This window comes from Corapipo altera, unplaced genomic scaffold (assembly GCF_003945725.1).
Source record: "Corapipo altera isolate COAL_440 unplaced genomic scaffold, ASM394572v1 22b, whole genome shotgun sequence".
In the NCBI taxonomy this organism is placed as follows: Eukaryota; Metazoa; Chordata; class Aves; order Passeriformes; family Pipridae; genus Corapipo; species Corapipo altera.
The window spans coordinates 19941221-19960333 of record NW_020884876.1 but is presented as its reverse complement, the minus strand read 5'-3'; the positions used below and the strand labels follow the sequence as shown (position 1 = coordinate 19960333).

Genomic DNA, 19113 nt, shown 5'->3' with positions numbered 1-19113 from the left:
GAGGAGGACATAGGCCCCCAACTCTCTTCTCCTATCAAATTAGAGAATTTGTGCTGAGTGATATTTTTTTTTACATCTTTCTTTTTAAACCTGTATGGTGTGCCATCTGAGTTGAGCCTCTTAATAAAATGTGCTGTAGTAGCATACAAAAGCAGCAAGCATCTCATGATGGAGAATAATTGTCTTTAAATTATCTGTAGGGGAGTGGTTGGAACAAATGATCCCTGCAAATGGGATTCCCACTTACCTAAGTGATGAGTGAGATGATGCCACAAGCTTCCCTCCCCTCAGCATGCTCACAGCCTGAACAGTTATTTGTGCGAGTGACCAGGTGACAGCTTCTGCACCTCCAAATTGCAGCCCAGGTGAATATTAAACATTTTATACAAAGAGTCGCCCAGTCTGTGATCTTCCAATCACCCTCTTTTTGAAAGGGGTCAGTGTGTACATTTCCCACCTCCTGGACTGTTTAAGTGAGCATCCGTTAGAGGCCTAAGTGTTAAGAAGTTTTTAAAGACCTCTTTTTGTTTGAGTCAGGAGAGCAGCTGTTGGGTAAACGCGCATCTGGTGTGGTTAAATTTTTTATTTGCCACAAGTTTGACTCTGCATCATTCCCTGACCCTGACTCCTGCTCAGTTAATAGCAGGAGGGTATTCCCAGAAGAGGAAATCTGTCCCTGGGGATGTGCTGTGTTTGTTTGTGGAATATAGATAATTATTTTCTTGCTCATATGCTTATCTTTATACTGAAAGTGCTTTTTAAGCTGCCCGTACTCTTGTGTCCCTATTTTTTGTCTATCACCATTCTCTTTCCATTCATCTATCATCATTCTATTTCCATTCATTTATCACCATCTATCTTCATGATGCATAGCATGGATAGATGACAAAAAGATTGAAAATATATCTTGGGCTTATAGAAAGAAGACATTTTTTTTCCAGTGTGATAAAAATGCCTCTGACTTACTATGCTTTTACTAACATCTCTGTGTATTTCAATTTTTATTTTGGTTTCTTGCTTATTAGCTTTGGTGAGAAAATCACTCACAGCTCATCCCACCTGTATCTGGGATTCAAGGACTTATGCACTTTACTTTTCATTAAACTGCATACATGATTTTGACTTACGGATGATAGAAAATGAAAGGTGAAATGAAATGGCTACAGAGTTTTTAGAACTGAATAATTCCCCAACCAAGTTATGCAGTTACTTCAAGTGAAAAATTAACAACCTACTGTGCTTGGCATTTTAATAATGCATAGTAAGCTGGGCCTATGTCTGGGGGTTTTGTTTGTTTATTTGCCTTCTGTTGGAAGTTGGAGGGTTTTTTGTGTGTGTTTTGACACATAAAGAATCGAGGACATAAATGGCATAAGGTTTATTTAATGCATATGTAATTGTTCATTTTTTTTTTTAATGGCAAGATTCTGCATCTGAAACTGTAATTTTTATGTTCAAGGTGTAGATATTGAGGACTTGATATGCTTTAGGTAAGGCACCTGTGGGGTTTGAACATGAATTTAGAAATACCTTATGAGTAAATCTGCCTCTGTATGAAGTATGCAGCAGCTCGACTCCTAACAGCAACATATGACTTGTATATGTATTCCATGTGTGTATTTTGTGCTTGTATATGTATCTTTTGGTTTCCATTTTTGTTTTTCTTTATTTCTTTCCATCACTTTTTGCCTGGAAAACAAAAAAGCTTGGTTTTGTTTCCTTCAGTTCTGCTATTTCCATCTCGCTCTGTTTACTCTGTTCTGATAAACCAAATGCTGTGCCACAGGAATGATGCTGGAAGTGGAGGGAGAGATGACAGACACTGGTCTGTTAAGTGACCCTTGCTTACCTGCATCTATCCTTTTTCTCTGCACTTCCCTCTAATTTTTCTTCTCTCTTGCTTTGTTGTCTCATGTATTTCTGTAGCTCTTCTTCCTCTACCAGCCATTGAAGATCATGGGCTGTAGTTCTAGTTCTTCTGAACTAGGCAGTGACAATAACTAAAGGATGGTAGCAGTGACTTCCCTACCTTAATTCTGCACTGCTTGGAGCTCCTGAGGTAAAAGTGTCCGTGAACACACACAACAGGCATTCAAATTGAGCAGTTTGACACAAAAGTATGTTTTTGTGCAAAAACAATGTACTTGTACTTGAGATTGCCCCAATCCAGGTGCAGGACCTTGCAGTTCTTTAGATATTTAAGTTCGTTTGAAAACTGTTTTACTGGAACAAAGAAAGCTGATAGGAGTTTTGCATTATGTAAAATACTTACATACTTACTATGATAAAATGGTGTAGTAAGCTTGGTGAAATTGTGTTTAAAATAGTGTTAATAATCTAATTTTGGAGTGAAGAGGAGCCTTTTGTTCTTCTGCCTTCCTGCTTGGAATGCTTGTTCCGGTCTTGCCTCAGGTTAAGTAGATTAAGTGAAAGGGAATTTGGAGGAACAGCACAGATTTTTATTTTTTCTTCTTATGAACAGAATTAGGAGGTAGAGTCTAGGTAAAGGTTATATTTGTTAGGCAGTCTGTTCAGGTCCTCATGGATTTGTCCACCCAATTTCTGGTTGCCTTTGTTGAATCAGAGACATGGTTCTTCTGTTGGTTGAATTCTGTCGTATCAAAACTTTTACAAATTCTGCATTTATTGAATTCATTTAAGACTTTTGGGTTCATGGGCATCCATCATGAGGGGGCCTCTGTTATTTTAGCTAAAAAACTTTAGATAGCTGCGGCCCCTTCCTTTACTGAGCTTCTGGTATTATCCTATTCCAGTGCCCCTGGTGCCAATTGTGACTGGGGTTTTGGGGCATGTGTGTTTGTGTGCAGGGAGGAGGGGGGAAAAATTGATTAGTTCTGTCTGGTCTGTTTCTTTACTCACTTCTTTTGATTGTAGCGATTTTATTTTTATCATTCACACAATACCTTCAGCAATCTGGCAGGTTGTCTGTGGGAGATCAGCTGACACCAAATGACTGAATAATTAAAAGCATTATTCTAGATATGCAGGAATTATTGTAAGAAAATTGCCCTGATCATTGGGCTGGACCCAGGAGTGGTGGTGAATGGTGTTACATCCAGTTGGTGGCTGTCACTAGTGGGGTTCCCCAGGGTTCAGTATTAGGGGCAGCCCCGTTTAATAGCTTTATTGATGATCTGAATGAGGGAATTGAGTGCACCCTCAGTTTGCAGACAGCACTAAGTTGGGCAGGAGTGTTAATTTGCTGGAGGGTAGGAAGTCTCTGTAGTGGGATCTGGAAGGGCTGTGACTCCATGGACCGAGGCCAGCAGTATGAGGTTCAACAAGGCCAAGAGCTGGGTCCTGCCCTTGGGTCACAACAACCCCAGGCACATTGCTACAGGCTCGGGAAGAGCAGCTGGAAAGTGGCCCAGCAGAAAAGAATCTGGGGGTGCTGGTCAACAGCCATTTAACGTGAGCCAGCAGTGTGCCCAGGTAGCCAAGAAGGCCAATGGCATTCTGGCTTGAATCAGAAATAGCATGGCCAGCAGGACCAAGGCAATGATTCTCCCCCGTACTCGGCACCAGTGAGGCTGCACATCAAGAACTGTGTTCGATTTTGGGCCCCTCATTGCAAGAAAGACATTGAGGTGGTGGAGCATGTATGGAAAAGGGCAAAAGAACTCGGGAAGGGTCTTTGAGAGTAAGTCCTATGAGCCACAGCTGAGGGAGCTGGGAGTGTTTAGCCTGGAGAAAAGGAGGCTCACCTTATCACTCTCTACAACTTGCTGAAAAGGAGATTGTAGCCAGGTGGGGTTGGCCTCTTCTCCCAGGCAGGTAGTGACAGGACAAGAGGAAATGGCCTCAGGCTGTGCCAGGGAAAGTTCAGGATGGACATCAGGAAGAATTTCTTTACTAAAAGGGTGCTTAAGCATTGGAACAGGCTGCCCAGGGAGGTAGGTTATGAAGTCACCACCCCTGGTAGTGTTCAAGAAATGACTGGATGTGGCACTTGGTGTTATGTTTTATTTGACACGGTGGTGTTTGGTCAAAGGTTGAACTTGATGATCTCAGAGGTCTTTTTGATTGTTGTAAGTAGTTTTGAAAGTGTGGGAGAAATTCAGAGCTACAAGTAAATCATGACTTAAAAGATAGGATCTCAGTGATGTGCAGAGTATGCCTTCCTTAATCCTGTTTGGTGTGTCTGGACTGGAAGTTTCTGTCAGAGAACATGGCAATGATACTTTTTCATTGTGGGGGCATGAGGGAAGGGGAAAAGGGCAGAGTTCATTACTCTAGGGAGTTGTTTGAGTTGTTGTGGTATGCAAAGTGGGAAAAGACTGTACTCCTTTTAAAGTCCCGAACTTGAGGCAGTAATACTAAGCTTTACCTCTTCAGTCTCCCTGCTATGTATAAAAGCAGTTGCCAGTGTGAGAGCTAACCCTAACAAAGGGCTCCATTCCCATTCTGGCTGAGAAGGAGAGTAGAATGTGGAAAATAAAAGCAGCTCTCACTCTCCAGCTATAGCTACAGAGTCTTTGCTGTGGTTGTTTCCCATGGATTGTGATGAGTCATCTGAACACTTAGGATGTTCTTGCTAGTTGTATTTAGCAGATACTGTAACACCTTGAAAACAAACAAAACCTCAGTATCGGCTCTTAACTCTCTTTGTATGAAGTTGTGTGGTTTTTTGGCAAGGTGCTCCACAGATTTGGGATTTTGGTACTGTGCTGGTTTGGGCTCAGGTAGAGTTAGTTTTCTTCAGAAATTAAAATTGGGTACACATACAAATTTTTAGCTATCCAGCTTAATTTACCTGTTTATGTGTGTGATAGGTCTATTTACAACAGTCATGCAAAAGCCTTATAAGGGGTGAGATTTTGTTGTATATACTCATCTTTTATACAATAAAAACATTTTGCTGTAAAGTCATATTTTAAAGATAAGTGATACTGAAATTTCAATCTTTGCATTTCTTCTGAACCTGCTACTCTGTGTACTGGTTAAGAGAATTCAAATAGCAGATACATTTGATCACAGGGAAAAGCTAAAAGAAATCTTGTTTGTTGTGCAGTATGCTTTATGGCAGATTATATAATTTCATAATTTATGATGTGCAAAATGTTCATAATCCATATTGACCATACCTGCGTAATGTCAGCTCACAGTTGCATCTTGTCAGATTATCTGAACTGTGAACTAACCATGCTGCAGATCTGAAAATAGTTCAGGTGTGTTGGGAGTTGGCATGACATGGCACAGCACTACATAAAATCTGTCTTTAATGTTTCACAAGTCACCCTGTCTCACTGCAACTAACAGCAACCAGTTTTGCCTGATAAGAACTAAACTTAAGAAACAGTTGCTGTATAGAACCATCTTGGAGATGTGTTCCTGGGATGGGAAGCACTAAGAGGCTCAACACAGAGGTGCCCATTCTGCCTGAATTCAGTTCAGCTTCATCTGCAGTCATTATTAGCTCTTGTTCTGCTGTCTGTAAGCTGATGTCACGTTAAACTTCCTTAATATTAGGTTTTGAAAAGATTTATTTTAGCATACTGTAGCACCATGCATAGCACATGGAGAAACATCTGATAGGTAAAGGATTCCCGTTGGAGCCCCAAGTGGTTTGTGTTGCTGCTACTTGAATTGTTCTGTAGAAGACAGTTTGGATTCAGTGGTAGTGGTGCTGAGCCAAACCTAATGAAATTCAGCCAGTATTTCTGTGGATTGCCATTACTTTTGGGGTTCATCTACTCACTGTTGGCTTGAAAACAGAACGCAGGTTTTGTGATTAGAATTAATTGTGGTTTATGTAGCAGGACTGACTTTTTTAGTGCTCTTAGTTATAAGCTTGGAAAAATGGGAGTTGTGAGAGAAAATTGAACCTAAGTGGATTTTAAGGTTACTGTTTGGATACCTCTATTATTTGCTTAGTCTTTCTTATCTATAATTGTAAAGGCTTATGTCAGCCACTTTATCTGGGTGCTCAATTGTCATAGAAACATTTCAAGTATTAGTGCACATTTTAAATTATTCCAACAAACCAAGCAGATAGCCCCACTAATTCCATTGCAAATGTGCTTTAAGGTGCTGAATACTTGAAGGTGACTTCCTATTTCCAGCTTGCACTTCATCGACAAGGTGATTTGTAACATGTAAATGTAATTGATAGCTCTGGCTGGAATCTGGAGGCTTTGCATAATTCTATTCCTTGCTGCTAATTAGTCTGCTAGGCACTTGCTTCTCATACGATCCTTTATATATTGACAATCCTAAGAGCAGTATTTGTCTTATACAGATATTTCTCCACAAACAGCAGACATTCTGTTAAACTCACAATCTCAAGTGGCATACTGAGTGGAGACTCCATACAGAGGTTTCCAACCTAAGTACTTTTGGGAGATGACCTGACTTTTGTAGGCTGTAAACTTTTTGGTATTAAACTTTTTGGAGGACCAACTCAGTTGTTAAATAATTCTTAATTAAAATAACTTGCTAAAGACAAGCAGACCCTTGTTATTTAAGCAGTATTCTCTCTGGAGAACAGCCCAAACACTTCAATATTTTGAAAATTGTGTCTCTCAAGCTCAAATTCCACATGAGTATCTGTTATGGTAATCTACTGGTTTGAGGCTGGATTTGATTGTTGCTAGTACCATGAAAACGTCTTTAAGTAGGACTTTGTGTCATTTCCATGCAAGTGAATAATAAGAGAAAGGTGTATGCCAGACTTATTTTCATAAAAATTTAGTAGAAGAAATTATTTAAAGCATTCTCTTGCATTGAAATAATGTAAATGGAACCCATGAAGAATTAAAAAGATCAGAGAGAACAGGAGTTGGTTAGAGCTGGGCTGGGTTAATTTTGTGCCTGGATCTTTGTGCTACGCCTCTTAAGTGGTGTCTTTGCTACTTTGAATTCAAAGAGAGACTTCTTTTGTGCCCAATAAAAGAAGGGGCTGTAGCTGATAAAAATTAGGAAGAATTCCATCTGGTCACAAGAGTTGACCTGAGATGTCCATTTGATTTCTTGATCTGTCATTGATTCTACCATTCCATATGATGAAGAGAAAATATCCATAGTGCAGGAAGTGCTTGAGGTTTCCAAAAACTTTAACTTAGGTTGAAGATAGTGGGTTACACAAACCACTTAGATCCCTGCCATCATCTGCTGCTGCTTGGAGGACGTGGCAGACCATCACCCAAAGTATTGCACCTCTCTTCTAACTAGAAATCTGTTGACTGTTGAAGAATAACACTTTCTCAGGGTGTGCCATAGTTATTTCTGAATATTTTATGTGCACTAGCTCTTGTAATCCCACAATGTAGAATAATATTTTGGCAATATAAGATGCAAATTAAATAAATTTAGTGACTACCCAAAAATGTAATTTGGGAAGCAACTGATGTCTCCATTTGTTCTGGCCACAGCGGATAGGCCTTATGTCCCATAAGTGAGATTATTGTTTGTGCTGCTTTGCACAGAGATGCGGATGTGGACGTTTGTTTTAGATGAAGATTTTCAAGGTGTGTTGTTCTGCTACAGGCTAGAGCCTTCCTCTGTGCCTCTCTGCTTATTTTTTTCCATACTGGTGCTGTTGGTTTTTTTCGTAGCAATAAATATAACTGTCTAACGTTCAGTTTTTCAGCACATACTCTGCTCTTAATGAATGTGATCATTTACACAGTGTCACTGTAGTATTGGCATGCTAAATAATTTAGTGCGCTGTGGCAGGTAGATAACTCTGTGGTGTCTATGTTACTATGGCAATACATTTGCTTAATGTAAATATTAGTCATTCTGACCATATGAATCTCAGGGCTTCTGACATTATTAACTGTGTTTGGGAGGTGGGAATGTGTGTATCTAAAAGAAAAGTTGTTCTGGAAATATTAATAGTTTAAAGATTACTTTTTTTTTTCGTAATTCCTTCTGCTTTGTGACTGAGCTACATAATCTATTGATTGTAATGAACAGAGCAGAACATTTCTCCCATTTCTTTATCATGGTTGTAATGTAGCTCCATTATAAAGAAATATATAACTGTATTCTGATCCTCTAAAAATTCAACTGACTGAAATGAAAGGAAGTAGGATCTTGAGGTCCATCAACTTTGCTCTTGGTCAAACTTGGAAGAAAAATTCCAGGGGTATTAGACTGAGTTCCATGACTTGAAAGGGAAACTAAATGTGAGAGGCTTTTCCATTCCCTTTATGGGTACCAGGAGGTATAGAATTACTTAAGAAACACCTGATTTGTCATAAATCAATGCATAAACAATATGTTAATGAAGTTTGTTTCTTAAATATTTATTTGGATTTTTTTTCAGTCCATTTTCATGGGTCATTTCCAGGGAAAATGAACTACCTTCTGCAAAGCCTTTTCTCAAATGCCAGCTGGTACCTGATTGTATGAACTATTCTTTGTCTGTTATGATCTGCCAACACCTTTGAGGCAACAAATAGAAGTGGTAAAAGAATTAAATCAGTTACCTTTTCGAAGTATGATATGGCATCACAGTTGATAGTCTGTATAAATGTTCAGTCACTTCAAACCACGAATACTGAATGTACACTGGTACTATTTGTAAGATTTTATGTGCTATTTGAAACCTTTCTCTGTTTAACTGCTAAGCTTAAGATCAGTTTTGGAAAGAAGATTTGTCTGGAATGTGCCACCCTCCCCCCTGTGTTTGGAATTGTCCCCAACCTTCCTGCCAGACATCTGCAAGGTAGGAAAAGAAATCACAGTAAGTGGTGAATGAAGTCTTTAATTATTTCTAGGGTAGATTATACTGGAGGCTTCTATGTGCTGCAGTCTGACATCGGTGCTCAGCACCTATCTGTGTTTGGCACATCAACAGTCAAAGAAAGAAATAATTAAAAAACCCCAGTAGTAGCCAAGCACAGATTTCCGAGTTCTTTGCATTTTACAGAATAGACTTTACTGGACTTCTGTAAGTGTTCTTTACTTTTCCTGTCTCTGAGATGATAAAACTTTTGCTATCAGTGCTTGCATGTAAGGCAAAGCTTTTACTGGACAAGAATACAAACTAGAGTTGTTAGTTACCTTTCCGTGGCACTGATGCTCACAAATGCTAGTCTGGAATTCAAGTTAACCTAAGAAAATTAATTATTTACCACATATCTTTTCCTGGCAAGGCTACCTGTGGGAATACTGTGCTGCTGGCTGTCTCTTTTTTAAAAATATAATATGCTTTAGGTGCATCTGTTGATTACAGATGCAGGGAAGTATTGAAACATTTAGATTCAGAATAAGCTACCAAGTATTAGCATAGTTGAAAGAGTAATTGGAGGAGCTTCTCTGATGATGCTTTTAGTAAACAAACCATACTCATAAAATGGCTTGGGAAAAGCCACATCTAGTGCAATGTGTTGGAGGAAAAAGACTGCAGAGGCCACTTTATACTCTGTGGGAAGAACCTGGGTAGAGAGAGTTGCTCCTGTGAAATCAGACTGGCAGGATTTTCCCTCAGGCAAAGAGGTTTGATGGTTCTGCTTTTCCAAAGTCACAAGTATCCATTTTCAAGACAGATTTTTGGGAGGGATAAATTTGAGCACTCAAAAACCACTCCGTTCCAGGTTTGGCTGATGTGTGCCATAGGAACCATATGAAGAGTATGGCAGAGGGAATGGTGGGTGTGTGTTCCTTTGACATAACTCATGCTCTCAGTAGCTAAAAGGGTCTGGTGGAGGCTCATCTGGCAGTGAGTTTGTGGTGCTAGAATCTACCACTGAAGTAGACTGCTCTCTCTGCCTCTCTCCTTTTCTTTTTTTGTGTTGTGCAGCATGGACTCAGGGGTTCCAGTGAATACCTATGGATTCCTACAACCAGGGATGCAGGGGAATGCTTCACAGCAAGGCACATACTGAGTCTTTTTGTTCTGAGCTGCACTGCATTTCTTTGCTTCTGCTGCTGAAACATGGCATACCTATATTTTGAAGCTGGGCTGAAGAAAGTGGAATGGAGTGCATTACAAGCTGAATGTTTAAATTGGGTGATAAATTGAAAGGAACAAAAACGTGTGCCAAAAAGCAGTTGCATTTAATGTTTTACACGTGATTTGCTCTGCTAGTTTCTTTTATTGTCACACTGCAAGTACCTTTTCGCTTTGCCTCACAGAAGAAAAAAGATCTAGTAGTTCTGCAATGCCTTTTTTATGTGCCTAATGAATGTCTGCTTTTGAGTATTACCTTACAAATAAAAAGTGGAGGTTTTAGCTGTACTGTTTTTATGCTTTTTGTTGTAATTCTTTTTGTATATTCCACTTTTAAAAGGTAATGATGGCTGTCGAGCAGTCCTGTACCTTCCATGACTCTCTTCATGGAAGGAGAGCTGACGCCACTCTTATCTTGAGATGGGGAGATCCCAGAGGAACTGTGCATCTCAAGGTTGTGCTTATGCTTATGTTTTTGGACTGACACATGTGAGTCCTCACACTGGGTACTGTTGATCCATGGATATCTGGCACTTAATTATCCCCTGTCTAGCCTTCTTTCCATTGCTCTCACAGGATAGATACGTTGTGGAGATTAAAATGGAAAGAATATTATGACCTGTGTCCTCTTATGTTATCCTTAAAAATGGTTGTTGTCCACTTAAGGTGGTCACATAGATGTGACATCAGAAGGTATAGGGTAGTGTAAGGCCTAAATTGTATTTTCAGTATTCTTTTCAGTAAATGATGGTGTTTTTATAGTGATATTTCTAGTTTTGACAGAAGATGGTGAAAAAGGAGAGTTAAATCAAACAGATATGGTTTCTAGGCCTTTGTTGTTAATTTAAACAGTTTAGAGAGTATATGACAAGTGTAAATGTCATATATTGTAGATACAAAGATACTTTTAATCCTTACCGTTACTGCAATTAGACAGACAGACGCTGTTGAAATCATAGTAATAAGCGATGTTTACCTGCCTTTTGCACTGTTAGAAGAACATGGCTTTGGGCTCTCAGAAGGGTCAGGAAAAAGTCACAAAGGGCTGGTACTTTCTTGCAGCATGAACTCAAAAGACATTTATTTCCACGTGCAGAACACTTAACTTCAGAGCTGCAGTAATACTGAAAGATGTGATTCTAACATCCTGCTTGGTTATTACAGTTTAATGCCACTCAGCATTATAATTAGCTTTACTAGACATTAATAAGTGGGTTTAATATTCAAACCATGGTGTTGGAGTTAAGTGTGCCAATGAACCTTATCAGTGGAGCAAAATGTAAATTTTAACTCGTTTATCTCATTAGCTTTTAATAAGGCTGTGCTTCGCAAATCATGGCTGCATCATCTGCTGATTATAACCTCTGATCTACTAAGCAAAGTAGCAATCTAATAATAGCCATACATTGCATGAAATCCTCTCGCTGGTGTTCTGAAACACTTCATGTGTTTATTTATTTTTTATAGAGGGCCTTGATTGTGTCTTATCTCTTCTGCACAATACCAAAATATAGAAATGAAGGTAAGATGAGAATTCATTACTTGTAGGCCATCGGTTTAGAAGTGTTTTGCCAAATAGAAGTTTCCGATAGGGGCTGTAAGTCTTAAGTGTGTAGTCTGAGTGTGGTGCATAGGGACTCTGAGATTTTTCGGGGCAGGTAAACAGCTAGACTGTCAACTGAATAATGATGACTTACTGCTTGAATAATAATCAGAGGGCTCCAGAACTCTGTGGCTCATATATTAAGGGAGAAACTGGGCTCAGTGATTTGCCTTAGGCTCATGTAAAATGGAAGAGAACTGGAGGAGACTGTTAAGTCTCCTGGCTTGAGCTCTTGCATGCAGGCAGTTACCATTGCCGCTCGTGATGATCGCTGTGTGTGCCCTGCATGCTATTCACAGCAAGTAAGAGGAAGTTAAACACATTTGAAGTAATTATTCTGCTAAGTCCGGTTTTGATACTTTTCCCCAGCAAATTGCTCATACAATCTTGTCTGAGTCCAAAGAAACTTGTTCAATCCATCTAGAAACTTTCAGGCTTTGAAGGTTTCCTAGTAGCAGTAGCTGCTGCCCTCACGGGTACACAGAGTCTGTTGACTGACTGCTACCAGAGGTGGTACATCTACTATGCTAGTAGTCATCCATCACAGTACTGTGTTTCATCTTTTGTGTTGATCTTCTTGATGGTTGAGTTGGTAGATAGATACATTGTCACAAGGAAAACTCACTTTTTCCTTTGTCAGAGAAAACCATGGATCTTGGCTCCCAGTCCTGCTAATTTAGAGGATGGAGAGACATTGCCACACCACCACCTTGGAATCTAGCGGACTTGAATTTTCAAGTGTTGGCAACTTCGGGGACCGATTCTTTCCAATTAGGTTGATTATTGTGGTTTCCATAATTGTAGACATGTGCACTTTTGGTATCAGTACTCCTGAAGAGAAGTTTTCATAGAATCATAGAATGGCTTGGGTTGGAAGGAACCATAAAGATTATCCAGTTTCAATCCTGCCACCATGGTCAGGAACACCTTTCACTAAACCAGATTGCTCAGGGCCCCATCTAACTTGGCCTTGAACACTTCCAGGGATGGGACATCCACAACCTCTCTGGGCAATCAGTGCCTCACCCCACTCTGAGTAAAGAATTTTTTCCAACATCTAATCTAAACCTCTCCCCTTTTAGTTTAAAAACGTTCCCCCTTGTTCTATGACTATCTACTCTCCCTCTGTTTTGTAAATCCCATTAAAGGCCACAATGAGGTCTCCCTGGAGCCTTCTTCATACTGAAGAACCCCAACTCTCTCCGCCTGTCTTTGTAGGAGAGGTGCTTCAGCCTTCAGGTCATCTTTGTGATCCTCCTCTGGACCCGCTTTCTTGTTCTGAGGACTGCAGAGCTGGACGCAGTACTCCGGGTGGGGTCTCACAAGGGCGGGGTTTTCTTCTATCCTTCATTAATTTGTCATTAGTTGCATGTATTTGGTTTAGTGCTGACTTACAGCACCATTTATTTTCATTTAGTTTTTCATCACAGACGCTTGATTGTGTGCAAATGCTCTCATAATGTCACTGAAGGGCTCCTGAGACATTCTGTGACTCTCAGGGCTGAAGGTTCGTGTCCTTCAGAGTACAGGTATACTTGAGAACAGCAGAGATCTCACAACACTGCCTAATGGAGAGATGACATATTCTGAAACAATGGTGAAGGGCTTTATTATTGGAGTGGCCATGTCGTGAATTACGGTGCAGATAGAATGGTGTCTATGAGGCAAGAAGGACTTGAAGACAGAACAGAGATGGAAATATATGTGATGACAGTTTTGTTTCAGCAGAGGGATAACTGGTGAATGATGTAACAGTTTTGCACGTAGTAAAGTACTTTGTAACTGGTCCATGAAAACAAAAAATTGGTTTGACATACGCTTTCTAACTCTCATAGTCTTTTTTGCCTTTCAACTGAGAGGTTGAAAAAATAATCATGAATTTGTAATTCAGTGTCAAGAATCATATCCTCAGGAGTAAAGTTTGAGATCTCACTTCCAAACATTCAGTGGTTGCAGCTGACTAACACTCAAGGCCTGTGCATACAGACAGACTTTCTCATGCCTCTTTGAACTGCTTCTGCCTCTAGCTTGTGGTTCTCCTTTGGAGCTCTCTGAGGACTTGTGTGTCAGATCTGACTTTGCGTAAGGCTCAGTTTGCAAATTTGGATAGCACATCTATTACCAGTTTTCAAGAAAATTGTCAAGGTGAACTGAAAAATTAAGGAGACGAAATGGCAGAGGAGAGTTACTGGGCTTCACGCCTAGGGCATAAGAGAACACTCCAACTACTTTGAAAAAAATCCCAAACCTTGGTGTGCTGTAGCTTCTGCAGTTCCAACAGCCTCAGACGGAAGGACAGAAGTAGAGGTGAGAAGAAGCAGGGTTCCCAAAGACATACACAGACACTCCCCACTTTCAGAGCTGTGCAGGCAGGAAGAACAACCTGTTGATGGGTGGAACCTGTGCATTCCCATGCCTGTCTCCATAGGTGTTACAAAATTAGATGGGAGAGGCTGTGGTTTGGCTTTTGATTATCTGTACTGAGAAGCATTCCTGCCAGGGCTGACATCCAACTCCCTTATTTAGTAGGCCTTCAATATATCATTCCAAGTGTTAAAAGGTTCAAATAGTAATTACATTTTATTTTTACTTTATTCTGATACTTATCCCATTTTTAGTAGGTATGTTTGTTAGGTTTGGTGTTTTCCAGAGTGCTCCCTTTATGAGATGAATAGTCTTCTTTGCAATTTGTTAGGTTATTTGCCTTCATTTACCCTCCAGGGTATGCAAGTTACTGGTTTATCTTCATTCCTTGCTGGACTAGAAAGACACCTATATTTCTGTTCATGTTTTCTCAAAGGTTCAAAGGCAAGACTGAAAAAATTTGTAAGAATTGTTATGAAAGTGTCAGATTACCTCAGTCATTCTCCTTCCCCACCCAATTGTTCCTGTGATTGTTTATCAGTTTCTTTTTTTTTTTGCATGCTGGCAACATGTCTAAGACAGGTGTTGTATAGACTTTATGTATTACTTTTCTTGCCAGTGCATTCATCTCTCATTAGCCAGGAAAGGCAGTCATGAGAACAGAAGATGCTGTAATGTCACTCAGTTTCCATTTGCACAAGACTGGGTGATGTAAGAATGTAAAGTATTTTCATAGTAGAGCAGACTTGTTTTAGGGTATCAGAGATGAATAATTAATTTTTATTCTGCATAATGGCCAACTTAACACTGTTTACACGACACAAATAATTTTATTCCTAGGAAAGCTGGAGAAGCTTCAAGGAAAAAATATCTACCACCTGTAGAAAATGCAATGAAACTAAACAGAAATAGAAATATAAATAACATGTAAGTTTTTCTTTGATCTGGCTTTTTATGCACTAAACATCATAAAAATGCCAACAATCCACTTTGAATTTTGTTGTTTGCTACCATATGTATTAAAAGGAAAAACTTTAATGTACAGAGAGAAAGCCATAATTTGTCAAAGTCCACTCAACTTGCAAATCTGTACTAATATTTTTACATAAGGGTGTCACTGCAGGAGGAGAGGTTGATTTTTCATGGATCTGTGCTCACAGATAGGGAAGTGTTATTTTATTGAGGTTCTTGACTTTGCTGTAGGAATTAATATAAAATGAATCTTCAAATTCTGCTTGTCTGCTCTGAGTTAGAATAAAAAGGGAGAAGAAAAACAGTGTTCTTATGTAGTTTCCTATGAGACCTAATACCTGGGGTTTTGTGCATTATGGGAACAGGAAACTGGAGGGACATGATTGGATTTTGTAAGGAGTGCTCATTTTGCCTTTTTTTTTCCTTTTGTTTTCATCTTCATTAATCACAGAATTTGATTATTCCTCATCCTTGTTCTTCAGCGAACAGTGTGCTATAGTGATTTGTTGGTCTCATCTTAAACAGTAATATTTATTCAGTGGTTTTCCCCAGATTTGGGAATTGATAATCATAAAAATAATTTTGCAAGTGCTTTCCTCTTTGCCAAGCCTTGAACATAATTTAGGGCAAAGGATGTTCACTAGCTTCTGGAGCTTTCTCTAAGCTAAGTTGCAGATAGATATCTGAAGCAAACAATGTTGGTTCACACAGTGTTCTGTTCTTTCTAGTCTCCTTTTTATTTTTTTTTGAAGAAGGAAAAAAAGACCACAAAAGTACATTTATATTCAAAAGTACCAATCCACTAAATATAGCACTTAATCATGAGGCCCTGTCTGCTATCAGGCAATACATGTACATAGGGTGAGGTATGAAAATGACCTTTCAGATTTCAGTAGCTTGTTAAGTTGACTAGGTTTAAGGAGTAATTTGTGATGAGCTTCTGTCATCCTACAGTGCACTGAAACAGTTGTTCTGAAGCTCTGTAGTGATATGCTTTTGCTCATTCCCTTCATTCATTAGTTCATCATGTCACTAACATGTTATCACTTCAGAGTGTAGGAAATTATGTTGACTTGGTGGATCAGTATCTTGGGGTGGTAATTCTCTCTAAAGTGAGTAGTTTCAGTTAATCATGTACAGAAAGATACATGACAAATTCCAGTTATCTGACCAATTACTACAGTCTGTGTACTATAATGAACATACTGAGAAGTATAAAAGGGTTTTTTGTGTGATAGATAGTTACCTAAATTTAGACAGAGTTATAAACCCATTTTTTTCCGGGAGAAAGGGAACTTTGTATTGTGCATTAAGTTTTGGAGAAATAAACATGCTTCTAGAGCGAGTATTATGTTAACAACTATGCAGTATCCGTTCTATACCTAACAGTTTTGATTTTATGGCATATTCTGTCCTTTTCTGGTGTTTTTCGTTTGAAAGAGGGATAAAGAGAAGTATCATGTGCATGTGAACAGGAGAGCAGTTCCATCTGCGAAGTAGAAGTTCTTTTCTCAGTGAAAACTTGGCAACAATCCACTTGGGAAGCTTGTTGTTTGGTTTGTTGGTTTATTGATCAAATAATCAGGATAGTCTTAATGGTGTTTTACTGCTGATTCTTGTACTTGAACTATATTTAGAACCTGCAGAATCATCTCAGTTTGGAAATTATAAACAAAAGTTTGTGGCTTCTTTATCATGAAACACGGAATGTTTAGAATATATGTGTATTTGCATTTTATTGTGGATTAGTGCTGGAAGCGTACCCATCTTCTTTAATGTCACTTTGTAGACTTGAGAACATTATTCTTGGACTTCTTATGTTTATTATAATGAGTAATTTGACATGTTCTACAAATCACTTGAAAAATCGTCTTACGTATTATTGCTGTAGCCATAAAATATATACCTTAATCTTGTTTTCTGTAATCTACATATGATAATTACAGGTATATTGATAACACTTCTCTAGACCATCTTTCTCTCGGGAAGGTAGTATTTCCTATTCTGTACACTAGTGTTCTGAAAATAGCTTTAAATCTTCAGAGTATGGAGTCTTCTACTGCTTTACTGCTCTCATTCATCTTCCTGTCAAGAAGGTTTTGTAGAAAGGCAACTTAATAATTTCCTATGAATTTATTTTATACTTTTGGCTATAGACACTGTTTTACCTTTTTAAAAAAATGTAAAAAAGAAAAGATGTTCCATTCAGTTCAACGTCACAACTTCAAGAAGCATGTGGGTTTCCTAAATTATGAGGAGGCTGGGGCCAGGTTTGTATGTCACACAGATGTCAGAATTATCTTGAAAAGCAAAATTGATGCTGCAGAGTGTATGGATCATTTTGATTTCCTTCTTCCACTAGCATGGCTAGAACATAAAGTGGGTTTTGTTAAATATCTGCTTTCTGATGCGTTGCTCCCTCCTACTCCTGGATAGTGATGAATTTTGAAATAAACCCTGTACAAATTCTCAGTAGAGATGGGAAAGCTGACAACAACTATTTTTTTACCAATAATTCATTTTAATTATGACAAAACAAAATTACTAGTGTAGACATAGCAGCTGATATTTGTAATTTACCTATAAATCAAGGAATGGAAGGTACCTTTCATTGAGTGACGTGTGCTATGCCCTTTGGGATTGTTTTTGTTTCTCTTTGAAGCTTGGTATGAAAGCACACTCATAGTACAAAGTTTTAAACTGAGATTTGTAATGCCTGTCTCACACAGTATAACATTTTAATTACTTGGTTTTCTATAGAAACAGACTTTTCTGGGGTCATCAGTTTTGGTAGTGATGTGGGAATGAGCCAGCAAAGTTAAAGCCTTTGAATTGATTTCAGTTCAATGACATCCGCCTTCTTTAGTATGTAGGTAGAAGTGAACTTTTCTGAACTGCTCTTTTTAAATTTGTTTTTTTTTTCCCCCAAGTTTAGTTTAAGGTTTTAATATCCCTTTTGTAGCAGCTGTCTGCTAGTAGCAGACAAGATACCTCAGTCATACTGTGCCAGAGTTCTACTAAAAATAGAGAGGTCTATTTTAGATTTTAAGAACCCTAGCTGCTAGTTTATTCTTAAGTTTTCAACCAATGTAATCTGTATTTTGAACCTCTAATTGTTACTGAATTGTTGCCTTTCCGTAGTAGGCCAAATGTGAGGAGATCAAATACAACAGAGAAACAGGTTTGTTATGTTCTTTATATAAAAGGAACAAATTGTGCCACTCTAATAGCAACTTAATTTTTTTCTTTCCCTTGCTTCAGATTTATGACCCAGGGATATGAATGTGTAGTTCGTTTCTCCTGGGACTTTGCAAGAGCAACTTCAGTGATTCTGTGCTCTCGAGATCCAGTGAAATTGCCTGTGTGCAAATACCTGTGATAGATGAACATGCCCTGTGGTGTAACAGGTAAATGGGGCCTTCCTTGAGGAGGTCAAGGTCTCTGTCAGGTATTTTGTGTTGTTTAATTACTGTTTTCTTGAGCAATCACCGCCATCTCTCTAGCTTTGGTAATGTGCTCTTTGATGAACTGTCTTTGCTGATTAGCTGTATACCTTCCTGGACCCACTCTGTGTGGTTTTAGCTTAACCCATCAATGCCTTTTGGACCATACTACCTAACTGGCATCTCTGTTCTTTCATTTTGGCTGACCCATGCAGTAGTAGTCTCTGAGGGCTTGGGATTTGGCTTAGCCTGTGTCCCAGTGCATAGGCTTGCCAGCAAGAGTTGATCCCATTGCTTGCCCGGGAATCAAGCCCGTTTATGCCATTGTAGCACTCCTGAACTGGGGCGGTCAGCTGGGCCTCTTTGCTGTCACTGCTGCTTGTTTACTGTGGGGGAACTGCCTGTTCATGTGTCTAGAGAACCATGTACTGATTTAATGCCCTAACGTGGACCTCCTAATGTATAATACCACAGGATTATATAGATCACATGAAGAGCTTAGTGGTACCCCAGTTGAGCTAATGTGAATCTACAATAAACGTGTGAGTTGTGTAGCTCCACAGACATTGGATAAAAGATGAATTGTGGTTTTTAACTGCAGCAGGCTGACTGTAGATGGGACAGTAATATTTTTGTCTCATTATAAACCATACTGTGTGTGGTGTCTCTCCTGAGATAAATCGTTAGGCATTCTCTGTGGGGACAAGTCACAAGATGTTCATGTTAACAGATTGGGTTAAATTGTGCTTGATGAGAACAGATTGATACTTTGATTAACTACATTGTTTTACAATTTGTGGTGGCTTGTTCTC

At 39.1% G+C, this 19113-nt stretch overlaps 1 protein-coding gene across 7 annotated transcripts in view; it reads left to right on the top strand.

Moving 5' to 3' along the window:
- The window catches only part of FAM160A1 (family with sequence similarity 160 member A1), an 86891-nt gene that overhangs the window by 24444 nt on the left and 43334 nt on the right, over nucleotides 1-19113 (top strand). The window contains exon 1 of one of the 7 annotated variants that reach the window (XM_027635862.1): nucleotides 18178-18265. The exons of the other annotated variants lie outside the window; for them this stretch is intronic. The gene's annotated coding sequence lies outside the window, so the exon portion shown is untranslated. Of the gene's footprint in view, nucleotides 1-18177; nucleotides 18266-19113 lie in introns of those variants that run through there. 7 annotated transcript variants of the gene reach the window in all.